The following is a 19,320-nucleotide window of genomic DNA, read 5'->3' as shown; positions in this document are numbered from 1 at the left end:
TTATAATGCCATTAGTTTCCTTATAATATCATTTATTCTCTTATATATTATAATATGTACTAATGGGCAATATGGCCCACAGTTAATAAAGAAATTGAAAATAATGCCATTTGATATAAAATGGTTTAAATTTAAATGTGGATTTGTTAGTCAAATATTGTATTAGGGAGCAAAATTTAAAGTTAAACAATTAAAACACGTGTTTGGGTAATATGTATATGATACAAGGAAGGATCGTTTTACCTAGGGTATCAATCTCTTGAGAGAATATTGATTTCGAATTTTGATACATATAGAAAAAACATTCCTGGTTATTCGCAAATTGATCTTAATCAATGATTTCTGTGACACATAACATCTTAAAAGGGTGTGCATGTCTAGTCTTAGATAATTCCAAACACTTCTAGCTGATAGATATCTAAATAAACGTTAACAGATAGCCTATAGACATCTCCATTATGATAGCAATCTAGCTGTAAACTAACCATACGTTTTTGTCTTTGGTTGATGACAGGACAAAAAGCCATTAGCGATCCGTCAATAGGTCAGTGGTACAGCCACGGCTAATACGAGTCTCAGCTGATATACACTGTATGTAAACCCTTTACTTCTCGCGAAATATTGAATTATATGCCGCGGGATGTTATGTCTGCAGCGTACTGGAACTCTGCCAAGAAAGCAACAAATGTTGCTTGGGGATGAAAATAGTAACTTACTCACGCAGTTTTTATAGAAAGTCAAGGGTGAAGACAATTACTGGAACAGCCTAGGCGGAGTTGGGGCTCGCGATACCAGTCAGACCACGCCCACTGTCGCAGGTAATTCGACCTGTCATTTACACAATCTCACACCTGTATCGTAGAGTATTTATAAGGCTGACGTAGTTTGTATTATATACAGGACGAGATTTCTTAATCCGCTGTACAAACGACCTTTAACGAGACCAGGACTTTACCTTATCCCTGTTTATGACCTTCGATACGCATGTCGTTTATATACTTACCTGAACTTCTGTTGACTTTCTCACCTGGGCCAGACATTGGTAATACGTCTATTTAGGTCTGTAAATTAAACCTCACTCAATATCGACAAGACTTTATTCATGTAGGTGATAAGCTGAGTCTGAGCGACCTTGTTTGTAACCAATGTTATCGCATCTGCAAAATTCAATGGTTTCCATCCCGATATGATTTTTATGCACATTTGGAATTTGTCATGATAAAAATCGGAGGATTAATGCTCCATCCTGAAATTTTGTATGATAGGACTTTATCCTGTTAACTTACCAGACAAGCAATGTAGCTTTGGTCTCGCTGATTAAAGTAAAACGGTATCAGAAAGGTAAATCGACGGTTTTTGATTTAAGTGTATAGGTAAGGCCCAAAGGAAAACCTAGCGATTTGCTAGGGTTTAATATGACTTAAATCTAATGGCTATCCGATCTTAACTAAACAAACATGACGACAAAGTCGAATACGGTTGTTCTACGTCATATCATCATGAAGTAAATTTGGCTTATTTCAATAAGTATTGGGCTCTCTACACTCGCATCACCATTGCTGGTGTTAAAACTTCGGTGATCGATTAGGTCTTTCCTATTCAAAACCTCAGAAACAAATAATGATATAATCCCAACTGAAAAACCCACTTCATCAAAAGTGAGTAGCACAGACAAAATAAGATTGATTTATACAAAATTTTATTACATAAATGACGTAAATGGATTCGATAAAGCTATAGCAGCATTAACAGAAATTCTGAACGCAAGCAGATCAAAATCGATACGTAGAGGCAACAGGAAGTGACGGATACTAAAATGGAAGGTGAATATTATCTTGATTGTCACTGAAATCCGATAAAAATGGCTACTGTTACATTTCTGAAAGGTATTCCGACATATCAATTAAGTAGTATAAATGAGATCGAGAAATCTCGAGTATAAACATCACTCGACACAATTTCCGGATAAAACAAACATGCTCTGACACCGGGACACATGTTACAAACGACGAATGATCGAGATTAATTAAAACTATATTTGTAACTACAAAGTATGGCGATAACAAGAAAAGCCAATGGCATTGTAAACTACAATATACTAGATCTGTTCTTGTTTGTTTAATACGAGACTGAATTCATTAAGTGGTTATCAAAGAAAGGAAATAAGACACTTGTATGTCTAGTGTCGTATTATATATCGTATTGCATGTTTGACCTTGAATAATGAGACTTTAAAGGACTACTTAATCTTAAATATAACTGACTGTTCACTCACGTTCCGGATGCTGTGAATATCCACAAGGAGGGCGATATAGGGTTGATATACTAAAATATCGTTATTCTAATGCATTTTAAGGTCGAGTCAAACCATACCACAGCGAATGTTATTTATTTATTTATTTAATTACTTATTTATTTATTTAGCCTTTCTAGACAACGGTGTGGTGTTGACTAGAATGGATACAAATGTATTGTATTAAACTATTTTACATTGTCTGTTGGTAAATAAATAGATAGATAAATAAATAATATACATGTACATGTATCTCTAAGTTGGCCTGTAGAGGTAGGAACAGACCTGTAGAACTGGTAGCAGATTACAGCATTTAGGACTGGGTAGAAACCTTATTTAATGAGGTAATAATTTGAATAACTTCGGCTAGATATATGAGAGAAGCTCTTCATATTCTTAATGGCGAAGGTAAAAGTGCAAGCGTCTTATTTTCTTTAACAGCCATTTCAGCCTTCTATTAAATTAATACCGAATACAAAACAGATAGTTTAGAAGTGTTAGGTGGTTTGAAATGCCAGTAGACTAGAACATTGTTTTTTTTTTCTCTCCAGTGAATGTTTCTGTTCAACACCAAACGTAATGACAAATTTAACGTCATCCCGACCATCCTTCTTACAATGTTTATGCAGAACAAATATTGCTTCCACTCTGAGGAGCATATACCACTTATTTCAAAAATACGGTTATGGGTTTGTACGGCGTGTTCACCATTCAATATTAATTCTTTTACTCGAGATATTTGTTTCGTCACAGAATAGTTATAGCAGCAATTCTTTCCAGATTCCAGTGGTCGTCATCATAATCTCATTGAGAGTTTTCTTGTGATGAAGAATAAAGGTGTGTGACTTCTGCATGTGACCTCTTTATGTGACCTTTATACATCAATGCTTAACTTACAGCAGATATTCGAGAGATTCGAGTTTCCATACAGATCCTGTGAAAATGTTGCGGTTGACTTCATAATCTATTAGCTGAGAAGTATTTAATTCCTTGTAATTAAGTTACTCGTAGATTTGTCCTCGATGAATGTGGAGACACTAGTCCCTCCGGAACAGCTAGTCTTTACCTCCCTGTACTTTTCAATGGTATCCATATAAATCTTATTTTTATCGTCCTCTCTATCAGTTTTCGAGAATTACAATTTTTGTTGTCCAGTTTGTATTCTCAGCACAGCATCTTGTGAATGTCACACAAAGGGATTTTAGTGCAGTAATCGATATTACATATCAGAAATATTGGGTCACTCCTAAGAAGATTAAGAGAACAGTTCTAGCCTTCAATTACATAACATGATTAAAACATTAAAACAAACTCATATGTCGCCTTAGTTTTATCGAGTTACAATTACGGTTTCGTTTTTAGGTCTGTTGTTTTTGTATATTTTTATGCATGCATGCTTTTGCTGGTTTCTCTACTGTAATATATATATATATATATATAATGAAATATCAAGAATGTTACCAAACATTTTTCAGTCCTTGCAAATTTTCTAAAGCTATACATTACTCTTATGCATTAACATTAAATGGTGGTCTGGTTTTGACATGCTATTTGATACACTTTATCACTATCTACAGAAGCTCGCTTCACGCTGGGGAGACAGACACCATGTAATGATTAAATATTATAATGTTAGATATTTACCTTGTGATCATTTGAAATGTACTGTTGATATACCGAAACTTGTACAATTTAATTCTTATATACTGTAAACGTACCTTTTTTAGCGTACTCAAAATATTTAGCGGATACCAGAATTTAAACATATTCGCGTAATGATGAGTTAGCGCACTAATAGTAGTGTGTACAGAAAGTTCAATTAGCACAACAATAATTAAGCGAAAATATCCCAACGCAAAAACCGCTAAAATAAGATAACCTCTAAAATATGGTACGTTTACAATAGTTGATACTAGTCATGTTATTATAAATATCATGTTGATACTTACCATGTTAAAGGTAGACCTGTCCTGTAGACATATCAGTAACATAAACTGTAGACATATCAGTAACATAAACTGTTGGTACTAACCATGTTAAAGGTAGACCTGTCCTGTAGACATATCAGTAATATAAACTGTAGACATATCAGTAATATAAACTGTAGACATATCAGTAACATAAACTGTAGACATATCAGTTATATAAACTGTAGACATATCAGTAACATAAACTGTTGGTACTAACCATGTTAAAGGGAGACCTGTCCTGTAGACATATCAGTAATATAAACTGTAGACATATCAGTAATATAAACTGTAGACATATCAGTAACATAAACTGTTGGTACTAACCATGTTAAAGGTAGACCTGTCCTGTAGACATATCAGTAATATAAACTGTAGACATATCAGTAATATAAACTGTTGGTACTTACCATGTTAAAGGTAGACCTGTCCTGTAGACACATCAGTAATATAAACTGTTGGTACTTACCATGTTAAGGTAGACCTGTCCTGTAGACATATCAGTAATATAAACTGTAGACATATCAGTAATATAAACTGTAGACATATCAGTAATATAAACTGTAGACATATCAGTAACATAAACTGTTGGTACTAACCATGTTAAAGGTAGACCTGTCCTGTAGACATATCAGTAATATAAACTGTAGACATATCAGTAATATAAACTGTTGGTACTAACCATGTTAAAGGTAGACCTGTCCTGTAGACATATCAGTAATATAAACTGTAGACATATCAGTAATATAAACTGTTGGTACTTACCATGTTAAAGGTAGACCTGTCCTGTAGACATATCAGTAATATAAACTGTTGGTACTAACCATGTAAAGTAAATGTACTGTCGGGAATAGTCTTGTGGGTAACCAAAGAGGTCCTACTTTCACATTTGTACCAAGAAGACATACCAAGTAACCCTGATTACAATCGGTAAATGACAAGGATGATGACCTTCTAAAAATAGGTCTATACATCTGGAAGGGATTCTTACTTATTACCATTTTTAATACTATTTCATCAGGTTTATAATCGAACAATGATAACTGTTCACTATAGAATTAAAGGAAAGTGTGCTCCAGGAGCTTTTGATTCATTTTGAACACCCACGTCTGAATCTATACAGCCTCTTGAATCACGTGACTCTCTCACTCTCTACACTACTCTTCTAAACCTGAGGATTTTCCCCATTCTCTTGAAATGAGAGATTTCCCAAGAAAGGCAAACGGCGACACGAGTATACGGTTGGGAGTTATACTGGAGTGTACTTAGGTTTATCACGAGACGATATATACTAATGCCAAGTTAAGATATAAAGAAATAGAAATGATGAAAAGGATTGAATTTCTTATTGAAAAGAAAATCAGAATAGGTTACAAAGACCTGCTAACTCAACCTTTCGGTATAAAGTACATGTTGTCTATAAAAGAAGAAGAAAAAAACAAACATTGACAATGTCGATCAGATAGACACTATTTTCAAGAGCACGAAATTATGGACAATACAGTATATTTGCTTACAACTCAGCAAAAAAGGACAGCTGACAATTATGCTGTATGATGATTTACATGGCTGTCGTCGTCGATGTGAGCTAGATTTACATGGCTGTCGTCGTCGATGTGACGTAGATTTACATGGCTGTCGTCGTCGATGTGACGTAGATTTACATGGCTGTCGTCGTCGATGTGAGCTAGATTGACATGGCTGTCGTCGTCGATGTGAGCTAGATTTACATGGTTGTCGTCGTCGATGTGACCTAGATTTGCATGGTTGTCGTCGTCGATGTGAGTTAGATTTACATGGCTGTCGTCGTCGATGTGAGCTAGATTTACATGGCTGTCGTCGTCGATGTGAGCTAGATTTACATGGTTGTCGTCGTCGATGTGAGCTAGATTTACATGGCTGTCGTCGTCGATGTGAGCTAGATTTACATGGCTGTCGTCGTCGATGTGACGTAGATTTACATGGCTGTCGTCGTCGATGTGAGCTAGATTTACATGGCTGTCGTCGTCGGTGTGAGCTAGATTTACATGGCTGTCGTCGTCGATGTGACGTAGATTTACATGGCCCTCGTCGTCGATGTGAGCTAGATTTACATGGCTGTCGTCGTCGATGTGAGCTAGCTTTACATTGCTGTTGTCGTCGATGTGAGCTAGATTTACATGGTTGTCGTCGTCGGTGTGAGCTAGATTTACATGGCTGTCGTCGTCGATGGGAGCTAGATTTGCATGGTTGTCGTCGTCGATGTGAGTTAGATTTACATGGCTGTCGTCGTCGATGTGAGCTAGATTTACATGGCTGTCGTCGTCGATGTGAGCTAGATTTACATGGTTGTCGTCGTCGATGTGAGCTAGATTTACATGGCTGTCGTCGTCGATGTGAGCTAGATTTACATGGCTGTCGTCGTCGATGTGACGTAGATTTACATGGCTGTCGTCGTCGATGTGAGCTAGATTTACATGGCTGTCGTCGTCGGTGTGAGCTAGATTTACATGGCTGTCGTCGTCGATGTGACGTAGATTTACATGGCTGTCGTCGTCGATGTGAGCTAGATTTACATGGCTGTCGTCGTCGATGTGAGCTAGATTTACATGGCTGTCGTCGTCGATGTGAGCTAGCTTTACATTGCTGTTGTCGTCGATGTGAGCTAGATTTACATGGTTGTCGTCGTCGGTGTGAGCTAGATTTGCATGGCTGTCGTCGTCGATGTGAGCTAGATTTGCATGGTTGTCGTCGTCGATGTGAGTTAGATTTACATGGCTGTCGTCGTCGATGTGAGCTAGATTTACATGGCTGTCGTCGTCGATGTGACGTAGATTTACATGGCTGTCGTCGTCGATGTGAGCTAGATTTACATGGCTGTCGTCGTCGATGTGAGCTAGATTTACATGGCTGTCGTCGTCGATGTGACGTAGATTTACATGGCTGTCGTCGTCGATGTGACCTAGATTTGCATGGTTGTCGTCGTCGATGTGAGTTAGATTTACATGGCTGTCGTCGTCGATGTGAGCTAGATTTACATGGTTGTCGTCGTCGATGTGAGCTAGATTTACATGGCTGTCGTCGTCGATGTGAGCTAGATTTACATGGCTGTCGTCGTCGATGTGAGCTAGATTTACATGGCTGTCGTCGTCGATGTGACGTAGATTTACATGGCTGTCGTCGTCGATGTGAGCTAGATTTACATGGCTGTCGTCGTCGGTGTGAGCTAGATTTACATGGTTGTCGTCGTCGATGTGAGCTAGATTTACATGGCTGTCGTCGTCGATGTGACGTAGATTTACATGGCTGTCGTCGTCGATGTGAGCTAGATTTACATGGCTGTCGTCGTCGATGTGAGCTAGATTTACATGGCTGTCGTCGTCGATGTGAGCTAGCTTTACATGGCTGTTGTCGTCGATGTGAGCTAGATTTACATGGTTGTCGTCGTCGGTGTGAGCTAGATTTACATGGCTGTCGTCGTCGATGTGAGCTAGATTTGCATGGTTGTCGTCGTCGATGTGAGTTAGATTTACATGGCTGTCGTCGTCGATGTGAGCTAGATTTACATGGTTGTCGTTGTCGATGTGAGCTAGATTTACATGGTTAGTGTCGTCGTCGATGTGAGCTAGATTTACATGGTTGTCGTCGTCGATGTGATGTAGATTTACATGGTTGTCGTCGTCGATGTGAGCTAGATTTACATGGCTGTCGTCGTCGATGTGATGTAGATTTACATGGTTGTCGTCGTCGATGTGAGCTAGATTTACATGGCTGTCGTCGTCGATGTGACCTAGATTTACATGGCTGTCGTCGTCGATGTGAGACTCATGCAAATCTATATTTTGCGACACCGTAATCAATTTACATTTAACATTTAGGTTTCGCTAATGTCTCGTTTCTCATCTTGTTCTAGTAATAATTAAATGTTAACTCGTGTGTGTATTAATTCAACGCTGTAAAACATTTTGTCTTTAATCAAGGGTTAAACATATCAATATCAAATTAAATTAAATTGCCAATATAACGAAATGATAAGGAAATTAATAGTTGATGTAAACAGATCATATGACCTACATTTAATAACATACTTTGATCAAGCACAGACTAGTAGGCTATGAGATGGTGCTTGCAGAATAGGCATACTTTTGTTTTGTTTTGTACATGTATGGATATTTTTTTCATAAAAAATGCTACACGCTTAATACATTTCCCCAATAGTCGTTACTTGGTATTTCAAATGTATCACATAACAATCTAATAAGAAAACACACGGTATCGCCATATTGTTATTGTTTTTTATACTCGATGTGACCTAGATTTACATAACTGGTATCGTCGCTGTGACCTAGATCTACATGACTATGACTGGTATCGTCGATGTGACCTAGATTTACATAACTGGTATCGTCGATGTGACCTAGATTTACATAACTGGTATCGTCGATGTGACCTCGATCTACATGGCTATGGCTGGTATCGTCGATGTGACCTAGATCTGCATGGCTATGGCTGGTATCGTAGATGTGACCTAGATCTACATGGCTATGACTGGTATCGTCGATGTGACCTAGATCTACATGACTATGACTGGTACCGTCGATGTGACCTCGATCTACATGGCTATGACTGGTATCGTCGATGTGACCTAGATCTACATGGCTATGACTGATATCGTCGATGTGACCTAGATCTACATGACTATGACTGATATCGTCGATGTGACCTCGATCTACATGGCTATGACTGATATCGCCGAGGAAGCAGAAGGTGCCTACCCTCCGGAAGATCTGAAGAAAGTTGTTAACGTCTCGTCATGTCGGTTTATTCGCTTTTGGTATAAATTACGTGCACGTTAACCTTGACGTAAGAGTGAAAAATTACGTACGGTTTCGTTAAAAGCTCCCAACGTCATTTACATGCACGCAGCTACGTAAAGCGGTATCAAGATCTTATGTCCTGTCTCGGCTAGACACTTACAGTTTACTTTGGTAAACATACGTCCTTACAAGAGGTACATTCCCTGTAGGCTTATCGTTACTAAAGTTTGGGATGTTTTACAATTTGTTAGGAATGTTTGTATTATCGCTCATATCAGCCCTCCTTCAGAATCAAAAGCTTCCTTCTTTGTCATCTTCTTGGGAGTTGGGGAAATCAGAATTGATCGCCTTCACCATTGCAGGAGTCAATACATTTTCCTTTTCTCTATCGGAATCTGATGGGCAGTGTCCCCATATTCAAACATTTCGTTTCGTTCTGATGGGGCGTCCGCCTCCATTTCATCGAATATGTTAGAGGGCCATCTTGATATCAGGGTTTTCGTAGCAGTACATTATTTCACTTTTAATTTCAATATTTATTTGTAACGAAACACACAGGAAAAGCCTTCAAATAAGCTGTTAATAAGATTTACAGCAATGATTAATTCTATATGAATTTTCGTTTGTACTAAGCGGTGAATTGAAGAACGTTTATAATATTTTAAAGTACAAAAGCGATCATATAAAATGTTTTCGTTTTCCTCAAACTAAATACTTGTCTTACGCAATGCCTGTTGATGATGCTGTGGGAACTCTGTATCAAACTTAGTCCGATAAGACGATGTAGGCATTTGATACACGTTATCATTATCTATGGAAGACTAGGTTCACGCTGGGGAAATTTTATGTGGCACTTGTAAACATTTTTCACGATGTATTTTGACATCAAGAAACCACATTTAACGTTTGAATGTTCTTTGGAGAATTTCAGTCTTCGTTTTTGTGTGGAAGAACTTCCAACAAAGCAATGCGATTTTGGAGTATGGTGTAATTCTAGAGCTTAGTTAATGTCACGCTGATGCAAATTAGTTTTATCTCTTACCCATTCTTTATACTTGTCTTCATACAGGTCATAACAGGTCAGAATTGCTCCGAGTTTCCAGGCATGGTGTCAAATCAATGGAAAGGGATATCCCCTCAGTCTGCTCCGAACAGCGGCACTTGTCGGCGTCAGATCGCGATAAGGAAATAGCTCCTCACGTAAAAAGTAGTTACGCTGTCCCTGTGAGTGACACGTGAAGGGTCCGCCAGAACACGTCGGCCCTGAAACATAACCCCTAATATATGATAACCCTGTCGGCTTGCAATCATTGTAGTTATAGTAATCGTTTACACGAGAAAAGTGGAGGCCAAATCGTCAAATTGTTTCCGATTCTGGAATTAACATAAATACGATAAGAATGTTTTGATTTTCTACTGGAAATAAACCTGTCAAATTGGACGAATTAAACATGTGAAGAGGGCTAGATCACATTACTGACTCCGATCTCTGATGTTTGGGGTCAACTCTTCAAAACATCCAACACGTTTTTTTCTAATACGTGTTAATTTTAATCTTTATTTACCAACATACGTCTCTGCCAACACAAACAGTGTCACTATTTGGACTTCCTATCTGATACAGGGATTCCGATATAATTGTAATCTAATACTTCCCTAGAAAGAAGACCAATATTTCTGGAGTTCTAATACCGGTATTGGCCATCATACTTATTTGCACGTGATGGACAAAATAATGACTGTTGCCACATGTCGTTCATGAAAATCGACAACAGTCATTACACAAAGCTGTTATTTAAACTCGTAATCGATTGGTGGTGGTGGTGGTGGTGGTGGTGGTGGTGGGGGAGGGGGGGGGGGGGGGGGGGGGGGGGATACACGGAAGCCAACGCAAAAAGATATCAACAGTATGTTTCGGAAGGGTGTGTGCCATGTATTTTTTTTTATTGAAGCCAAGTAATGTTTGATTACCAAAGAGAGAACTGAGGCAATGATTTATTTATTTCTATTATTTATTTGATTTAATTTATTAAATAATCGATACATAAATATTCAATACAAGATAATTTAAATATGGCGGTAATTAGATAAAGGATAAAGAAAGATGCATATCGAATAGCAATTAAACCGTATTAACAGGAACGATAAACCCACCGGGTATGGTAGGGACAATGTAAGGTCAACTGTAAAAGTAAACAAGTTTTGGTGGGAGTAAAGAGAGGTTCCTGGACACTATCGCCAGACCTCTTTACACGCGATTCCATAATCGGATTATATATAGGACGATTAGGCTATGAGGACTTGTTCCTCGGCTTTGCGTTAACTTTTCGTCGAGCCGCTTAGAGCCCCCAACTTAATACAATAGTTTCTGTCACTTACCGGTCAAATGCCAGATATGGTCAGCTAATGTCATTGACACTGGCTACAAATTATTTGATGTCAGCTTTAAGAAGTTTCATGTCTTCTGGTGAGTGAAGAGCTGTTGACAGAAACTAGTCTTTACTAATAGTACTATCTGACCGTTGAAGCTGTGTAAACTAATTCTAATTTAAGTAAACAACACTGCCATCTTTATGAACAAATTTTATAATTAGCGAGACGTGTGGGACATGAAGACGTCACGTTAACTGTATACATTTCGATAAAGTGGATATTATTCTGGAGTCACAAATTACTCGTTGCCTCATTTTCAGCAGAACATATTCGTATGTATGTATGTAGTATTTTTCGGTCCCTAAAAGCGACAACCAATTCAATTAATTTCAATTTCATTCCGAAAGTTTTACAACTTATAGTATAAAAGTATACAATGTATATACAAAAGGACAAAGACACACACTCTTACCTGTTCCATCATACAGGCTACAAAATCATTCTTGATGTCATGAACTTACAGAATAATAACAATTCACACGTTTTAATTAGCACGATATAACACAATAATAATACTCCAGTTGACATTATTTCTAAAACAACAAAATTGTTTACAATTAAACTTGGAAATAGAAAAATCAAATGTCTTTGGGATATTTTGGTTTCATCGTTTTGGTAGTGAAGTTGGGACATGCTTGCGAATGGAACCTTGATAAGATGGTACGAAGATTTGGTCGGACAGCTTAGAATCTTGTACAATTTTCAAACTCTTTTGTATAGTGTATGACGTATTTCTGATAATATGTGGTGTGTAAGTGTGTAAGTGAATATTACCTATCGTTGCTGAAGGGTTGGTGAAACTCTGATAAATTTATGCTTATTTACAAACAGCGTACAGTAGAATGATATCAATGATAAACATTTTGCTAGCTGTGATTTTGACAGCCTTAAAAGTTTCGAAACATCGGGTCATTGCATGATACACAGGAGTTCACACCTCCTTCCGTGTAAGTATACATCCATTGTGGACAGAGACGACTACGGTGTCTATTTAGGAAAGCTCATATTATTTATACAATAGCACCATCGTGTTGAATTTCATCATCATTTTGTTCGTTGGTTAACATCTCTGGTGAGATTTACGTCACGTCTCTTTCGGACAGGTGTTGCCATGGAGACGGCTCTATCTAGACTAAAAAGGAACAATCGAGAAGTATCTGATCTTGTGGGCGATAAAACAACACACCACACTGCCAATGTCAAAGTGATTTAACTGTATATAATTGTACATGTATGAGTAACCTTGTTGATAACGAGAGATAGTTTCCAGCCCACTGACCCAGTCCCTCAGACTGTATATTGATATTAGCCAATACTTGAATTGCGCAACATGTACATATCATACACACATCATTATTTAAATATATATACACATGTAACAATAACGATGTGCTTTTCAGTCTGACCCAGACAAAAGCACGGCAATAATTTCCCCAATCAGCCTGTAAATTGTCCTGCCTTATAAAAGTCTATATACTGCTGCAGTTGTCTGGATAATCTCTGTCGGTGTATTGTCGTTATATACGCGTAGCTGAGTCATAGTGACAAGAATTCTGTGTAGATAACCTATCACTCACAACAGATAATTAAACTCGTCATATCGGAGACTAATCATTCTAAACAAAGTGAGCCCTATTGGAATTATTGCCTTTACTAATGAAATGCAACATAACATTTAATTTTTAATAATTTCAGTGATAAAACACTGATGTAAAAAAACCTCTACATAACCAAATAGTATTATCTCTTGTTTGAAACTGTTTGTTAAGTCTGTAAAACACTCTATTTTCCACTGTGATAGTGATTATAAGAAAATAGCCCATGCACTCGCCAAGTATCGCGCACGTGGAGAAGTGTGAGCAGTAAGCATGTGAGATTTCATTTTAAAGTAGTTACCGTTATCTGTATGAGATGCTTTAAAGTTTCTAGACAGGTTGCTTTCCCGACAAATGATCTGATGATCCAGCTAATCTGCCGATAAATCGGACACGCGGTGTTTAGTAAAGCTGTTTAGGCGAAGTAATGATTTACTCTATCAAAACTGTCTAATCTGGTAACGAATCTGATTTCAGGGAAGATTAAATGTGCCACGTTCCGTGAGAGAAAATCTATTAATCTCAATATGGCTACAGGTAGCGAGGTAATGCTCCCTGAAATGAATACTAAATACCGGCGAGGACAATGACCATTATGTTACATATTGTCGCCTCTTGGTCAAACTTTTGGCGTGAGCGGCACGTGGAGCTAACACAACGCTGATTGCTTAATGACGTCTGCTATTAACCAATGGCTGTATCGAATTCCAGCGGGAGTCTATGACCGGAAGCCATCACACTTAGCCGGAACTTTGAAGTGAAAGGAATTGAGCAGTTTGGTATACAACTAATCACTTTAATACAACCTGTTGTCACGATGCAGCTGTCGACACAACAGTCGTTGTAATTGCTATGTTGACAATGTTCAGTGTTATGAACGGGAATCGTAAAAAAGGCTAACAGTCGGAGACCCTCTCTCTTTTTCTATAAGAATAAAAGACATTCCGACTTTGGATATTATATAAGTACGTGACGTACCATGCGACGACCAATCAACGTTTCAATAGAATAATTAGGCGGTTTCGTTTGTGACCCATGAACCTCTCACTTTCGAATTTACCGGAAACACGTTGACATGGAAATCGACACTGTGTTGTTGACTTTATGGAATGTAAATAGACCACCAAAGGATTGGGTGTCAAAATCAGCCGGAAGTCACTCGACAGCCATATTGTAATAACCAATTATAAAAATGTCTGATTTGATAAGCGTGGCTTACGAAAACACCTGTATCAGTAATTCTCGGTTTGATTAGAAGAAAACACGCTTTACAGATAATTGATTTTTACGGTGGCAAGCTGTCGACCTACGTATAGGTAACACATATTGTTATTTGATGAGGTTGACGAAAAGAATTGACAACCTTTTGTATTATCGCGTTAATGTTCTGTGATCGATACAGTTATGGAGGTATACGACTGTATCAATTCCCTGCACATGTTACCGCGCCTATTTCGTGAATGAAGTTATGGTTTCGCCTATCCTTTTGAACTATATAAAATGTATTTTGTATTATGATTAGTGAAAACATGTGTATGAAATGTGTATTCATATTTGCATCTATGTCCATCAGTGGTATTTCCTTAAAAATATTTTGAAAGCAATATTAAATACATGTATGTGTAACAATATCTCAAGATGTCGCAATGACGTTTAAATAGTAAGGTGGTTAGTCGGCCATCGTCTACTTATACATTTAGATATATGAAATATGCAGCACCGAGACAGCTGGGATACAGTATATGTATTGTATGACGTAACAGTCTGTTTCACAACAATAGGCGTACAAAACAGCTTATTACAGCAGGTCAGCGCAACACGTGTCAGAAAACATGAATATCATTGTCGGTAAAATGTATTATAACTAGACCAGACTGGATCTGCTCTCTCCATTGTTACACTCGGGACATCTGTCTGATCCTTTCCTTCCTGTCTACATTTTCTTTCTGTCTTTTTTCATCTTGACATCCGTCCTTACTTACTGTCCTGTCTGTTACGAGGACGTTGAACCCCGTACACACAAACTTGTATCTTCTAGATGTTTGTGGATAAATGGTTAATTTTATGAATTAGTTTAAGCAAGCACAACAAGCAGTAATAGACAGACATACATAATATACAAGATGATGCAATGCGCATGCGTACATGCAAACAAAACAAACTTGTTCAGGCGATACATGTATACAATATAACCTAATGCGCATTCGTTTAGATGATATAAATATAAACGAATATGCACACACACACACACACATATATATATATAATGTACATGTTATGTTTATAAGTTCATCGATACAGGTAATAGAAATGTATTTCAATCATAAATGTTATACAAGTAACCACGTGACGTATTTGGATAGCTTTTATTGACTATTTGTGGGAATACTCGTATCAGACATTTTAGTGGTACCTACTGTACGAGGACATTGGATAATAATTTTTTTTTCTTTGGAATTGGGGTGGAATGCTGTGTAAATAGTTGACATGGCACGTCATTGATTGTGATACTTTCATACACACGTTAATATCTATTTCTACCTTCTAAATTACTTGTAGAAACTAAAACTCGACTTTGGTAATCTTGCTACATACTACAAAATGTGATTTTTTATTCACTACATGTACTACACAGATATAAAATGTGGTGTCACGACCGCTGTCAATCAATGCCACAGACAAAGACCGCTGCACGTGTCGGCTCAAGCGTCCGCGGGAGCATGGCGGGACTGTTAAACAAGATCCGCGCCATGTTTGTGCGACCTTTTCACGGCACACGAACCTAAGGTCAATGGATATGCACGTGCAGTGTGGAAACTATCCGTAATTTGAATGCTGGGACTCCGTGCCTCCAATTATACCTCATCTTATAAACAGTCACATTTGGTAAAGATTCGACTTTGTAGGTGTCCTAAATTCAAAACATGGCAAAAAACAAATTTAAAACGTGTTTTTATAAATATCAAAAAAATTCGTCCGAGCATATGTATATGTAGACAGTTTGTTTTTTGCTCATTATTTCCCATCGAAATATGAGATGGAATGAGTTTGGCAATCATGAATCGAAAACCATGTGAATACATTATACATTGGTGTGAAACATTATGCTGAACAAGAATTAAAACTCTCCAAAAATGACATTTGACCATGGGTCATGTTGACTGTATTAGCACAAAACAATCCTCAATATCATATATGATGAAATCTTAAATGTTTTAAGTAATTAGTGACCATGCTTCGAGTGTTCAGAATGACGACGTCTATTTTCATTGGAAACAGAAATATTGGTCGGTACATTGTACCGTTTCTGTTTGGGCAGGTGTATCATTGAGGTTGGTACAATTTGCTATAGAGTACCGTTTTGACACATGCTTTGCGGTTTCACTATGATTACAATGGTCTTCGGATATACGCGTGCGTGTCCATCATATCAGAACTCGGGTAATCGTTGTTGACGGCCATGTTGTTTACAGAAGGGAAAGACTATTTCAGCCAGGTGTAATACCCAGATGGAATGTGAACATCAAAACAGTAAACACTACAATATTATGTCGTGTTATCAGTGCTTATATATTTCTGTTTTGTTTACCAAGGAATCTGTGAACAATGGATTCTTATATCAATTTCACCCCAGCTCCTAGTTATTCCTGGGGCTCCGTTCACCTGCACTCACTGAAAAGAGCGCAAGTGAACGTAATCCCCGAAGAGAGCGCAAGTGAAAGTAATATCTGAAGAGAGCATAAGTGAACCAGTGTAGAGAGCGCAAGTGAACTATACCCCTAGAGGGAGATGGCGCAAGTGAACTATACCCCAGAGAGAGTGCAAGTAAACCATACCCCTAGAGAGAGATGGCGCAAGTGAACTATACCCCAGAGAGAGCGCAAGTGAACTATACCCCTAGAGGGAGCGCAAGTGAACAATACCCCTAGAGAGAGCGCAAGTGAACCATACCCCTAGAGTGAGCGCAAGTGAACTATACCCCTAGAGGGAGCGCATGTAAACTATACCCCTAGTGAGAGCGCAAGTAAACTATACCCCTAGAGAGAGAGCGCAAGTAAACTATACCCCTAGAGGGAGCGCAAGTAAACTTTACCCCTAGAGAGAGCGCAAGTAAACAATACCCCTAGAGAGAGAGCGCAAGTGAACCATACCCCTAGAGAGAGCGCAAGTGAACCATACCCCTAGAGGGAGCGCAAGTGAACTATACCCCTAGAGGGAGCGCATGTAAACTATACCCCTAGTGAGAGCGCAAGTAAACTATACCCCTAGAGAGAGAGCGCAAGTAAACTATACCCCTAGAGGGAGCGCAAGTTAACTCTACCCCTAGAGAGAGCGCAAGTAAACAATACCCCTAGAGAGAGAGCGCAAGTGAACCATACCCCTAGAGAGAACGCAAGTGAACCATACCCCTAGAGAGAGAGCGCAAGTAAACTATACCCCTAGAGAGAGAGCGCAAGTAAACTATACCCTTAGAGAGAGCGCAAGTGAACTATATCCCTAGAGAGAGAGAGCGCAAGTAAACTATACTCCTAGAGAGAGCGCAAGTGAACTATACCCCTAGAGAGAGAGCGCAAGTAAACTATACACCTAGAGGGAGCGCAAGTGAACAATACCCCTACAAAGAGCCAAGTAAACCATACCCTAGAGAGAGCGCAAGTGAACCATACCCCTCGAGAGAGCGCAAGTAAACTATACCCCTAGAGAGAGCGCAAGTGAACTATACCCCTCGAGAGAGCGCAAGTAAACTTTACCCCTAGAGAGAGCGCAAGTAAACCTTACCCATAGAGAGAGAGAGCGCGCAAGTGAACTATATCCATAGAGAGGGCGCAAGCGAACTATACCCCTAGAGAGCGCAAGTGAACTATACCCTTAGAGAGAGAGAGCGCAAGTGAACTATACCCCTACAAAGAGCCAAGTAAACCATACCCTAGAGAGAGCGCAAGTGAACCATACCCCTCGAGAGAGCGCAAGTAAACTATACCCCTAGAGAGAGCGCAAGTGAACCATACCCCTCTAGAGGGCGCAAGTAAACTTTACCCCTAGAGAGAGCGCAAGTAAACTTTACCCATAGAGAGAGCGAGCGCGCAAGTAAACAATACCAATAGAGAGGGCGCAAGCGAACTATACCCCTAGAGAGCGCAAGTGAACTATACCCTTAGAGAGAGAGAGAGCAAGTGAACTATACCCCAGAGGGAGCGCAAGTGAATTACGACCCTAGAGTGAGCGCAAGTGAACTATACCCTTACAGAGAGAGCGCAAGTGAACTATACCCCTAGAGTGAGCGCAAGTGAACTATACCCTTAGACAGAGAGCGCAAGTGAAATATACCCTTAGAGAGAGTGTGCAAGTGAACTATACCCATAGAGAGAGCGCAAGTGAACTATACCCATAGAGAGAGCGCAAGTGAACTATACCCATAGAGAGAGCGTAAGTGAACTATATCCCTAGAGAGAGCGCAAGTGAACTATACCCCTAGAGAGAGCGCAAGTGAACTATACCCCTAGAGAGAGAGCGCAATTGAACTGTAGCCCTAGAGAGAGCGCAAATGAACTATACCATTAGGGAGCGCGCAAGTGAACTATACCCCTAGAGCGAGAGCGCAAGTAAACTATACCCTAGAGAGAGCGCAAGTGAACTATACCCCTTGAGAGAGCCCAAATGAACTATATCCCTAGAGAGAGAGCGCGCGCAAGTGAACTATACCTCTAGAGCGAGAGCGCAAGTAAAATATACCCCTAGAGAGAGCGCAAGTGAACTATACACCTAGAGAGAGCGCAAGTGAACTATATCCCTAGAGAGAACGAGCAAGTGAACTATACCCCTAGAGAGAGCGCAAGTGAACTATACCCCTAGAGAGAGCCCAAATGAACTATACCCCTAGAGAGAGAGCGCGCACAAGTGAACTATACCCCTAGAGAGAGCGCAAGTGAACTATACCCCTAGAGAGAGCGCAAGTGAACTATACCCTTACGGAGCGCGCAAGTGAACTATACCCCTTCCTATTCTACCGTCCTAACTTCAGAATTTTGTTTCAAATACGTGTATCTCCTCATTTTTTCAGGTTCAATATTTGTTATGTTTTTTTACTTTTATGTGTGGAATATGGATTAAGATCGACGATAATGCTCTTCATTATGCGATAACCAATTGTTCAATTTTTATTTAAATTCAAATGGATTGAAAACCAGAGCGACCGCTGTTGTGATGGTAACAGGAAGGAACAACCATCTCAATAA

This window comes from Pecten maximus, chromosome 3 (genome assembly GCF_902652985.1).
Source record: "Pecten maximus chromosome 3, xPecMax1.1, whole genome shotgun sequence".
Taxonomy (NCBI): domain Eukaryota; kingdom Metazoa; phylum Mollusca; class Bivalvia; order Pectinida; family Pectinidae; genus Pecten; species Pecten maximus.
This window is presented reverse-complemented; position numbering follows the sequence as displayed.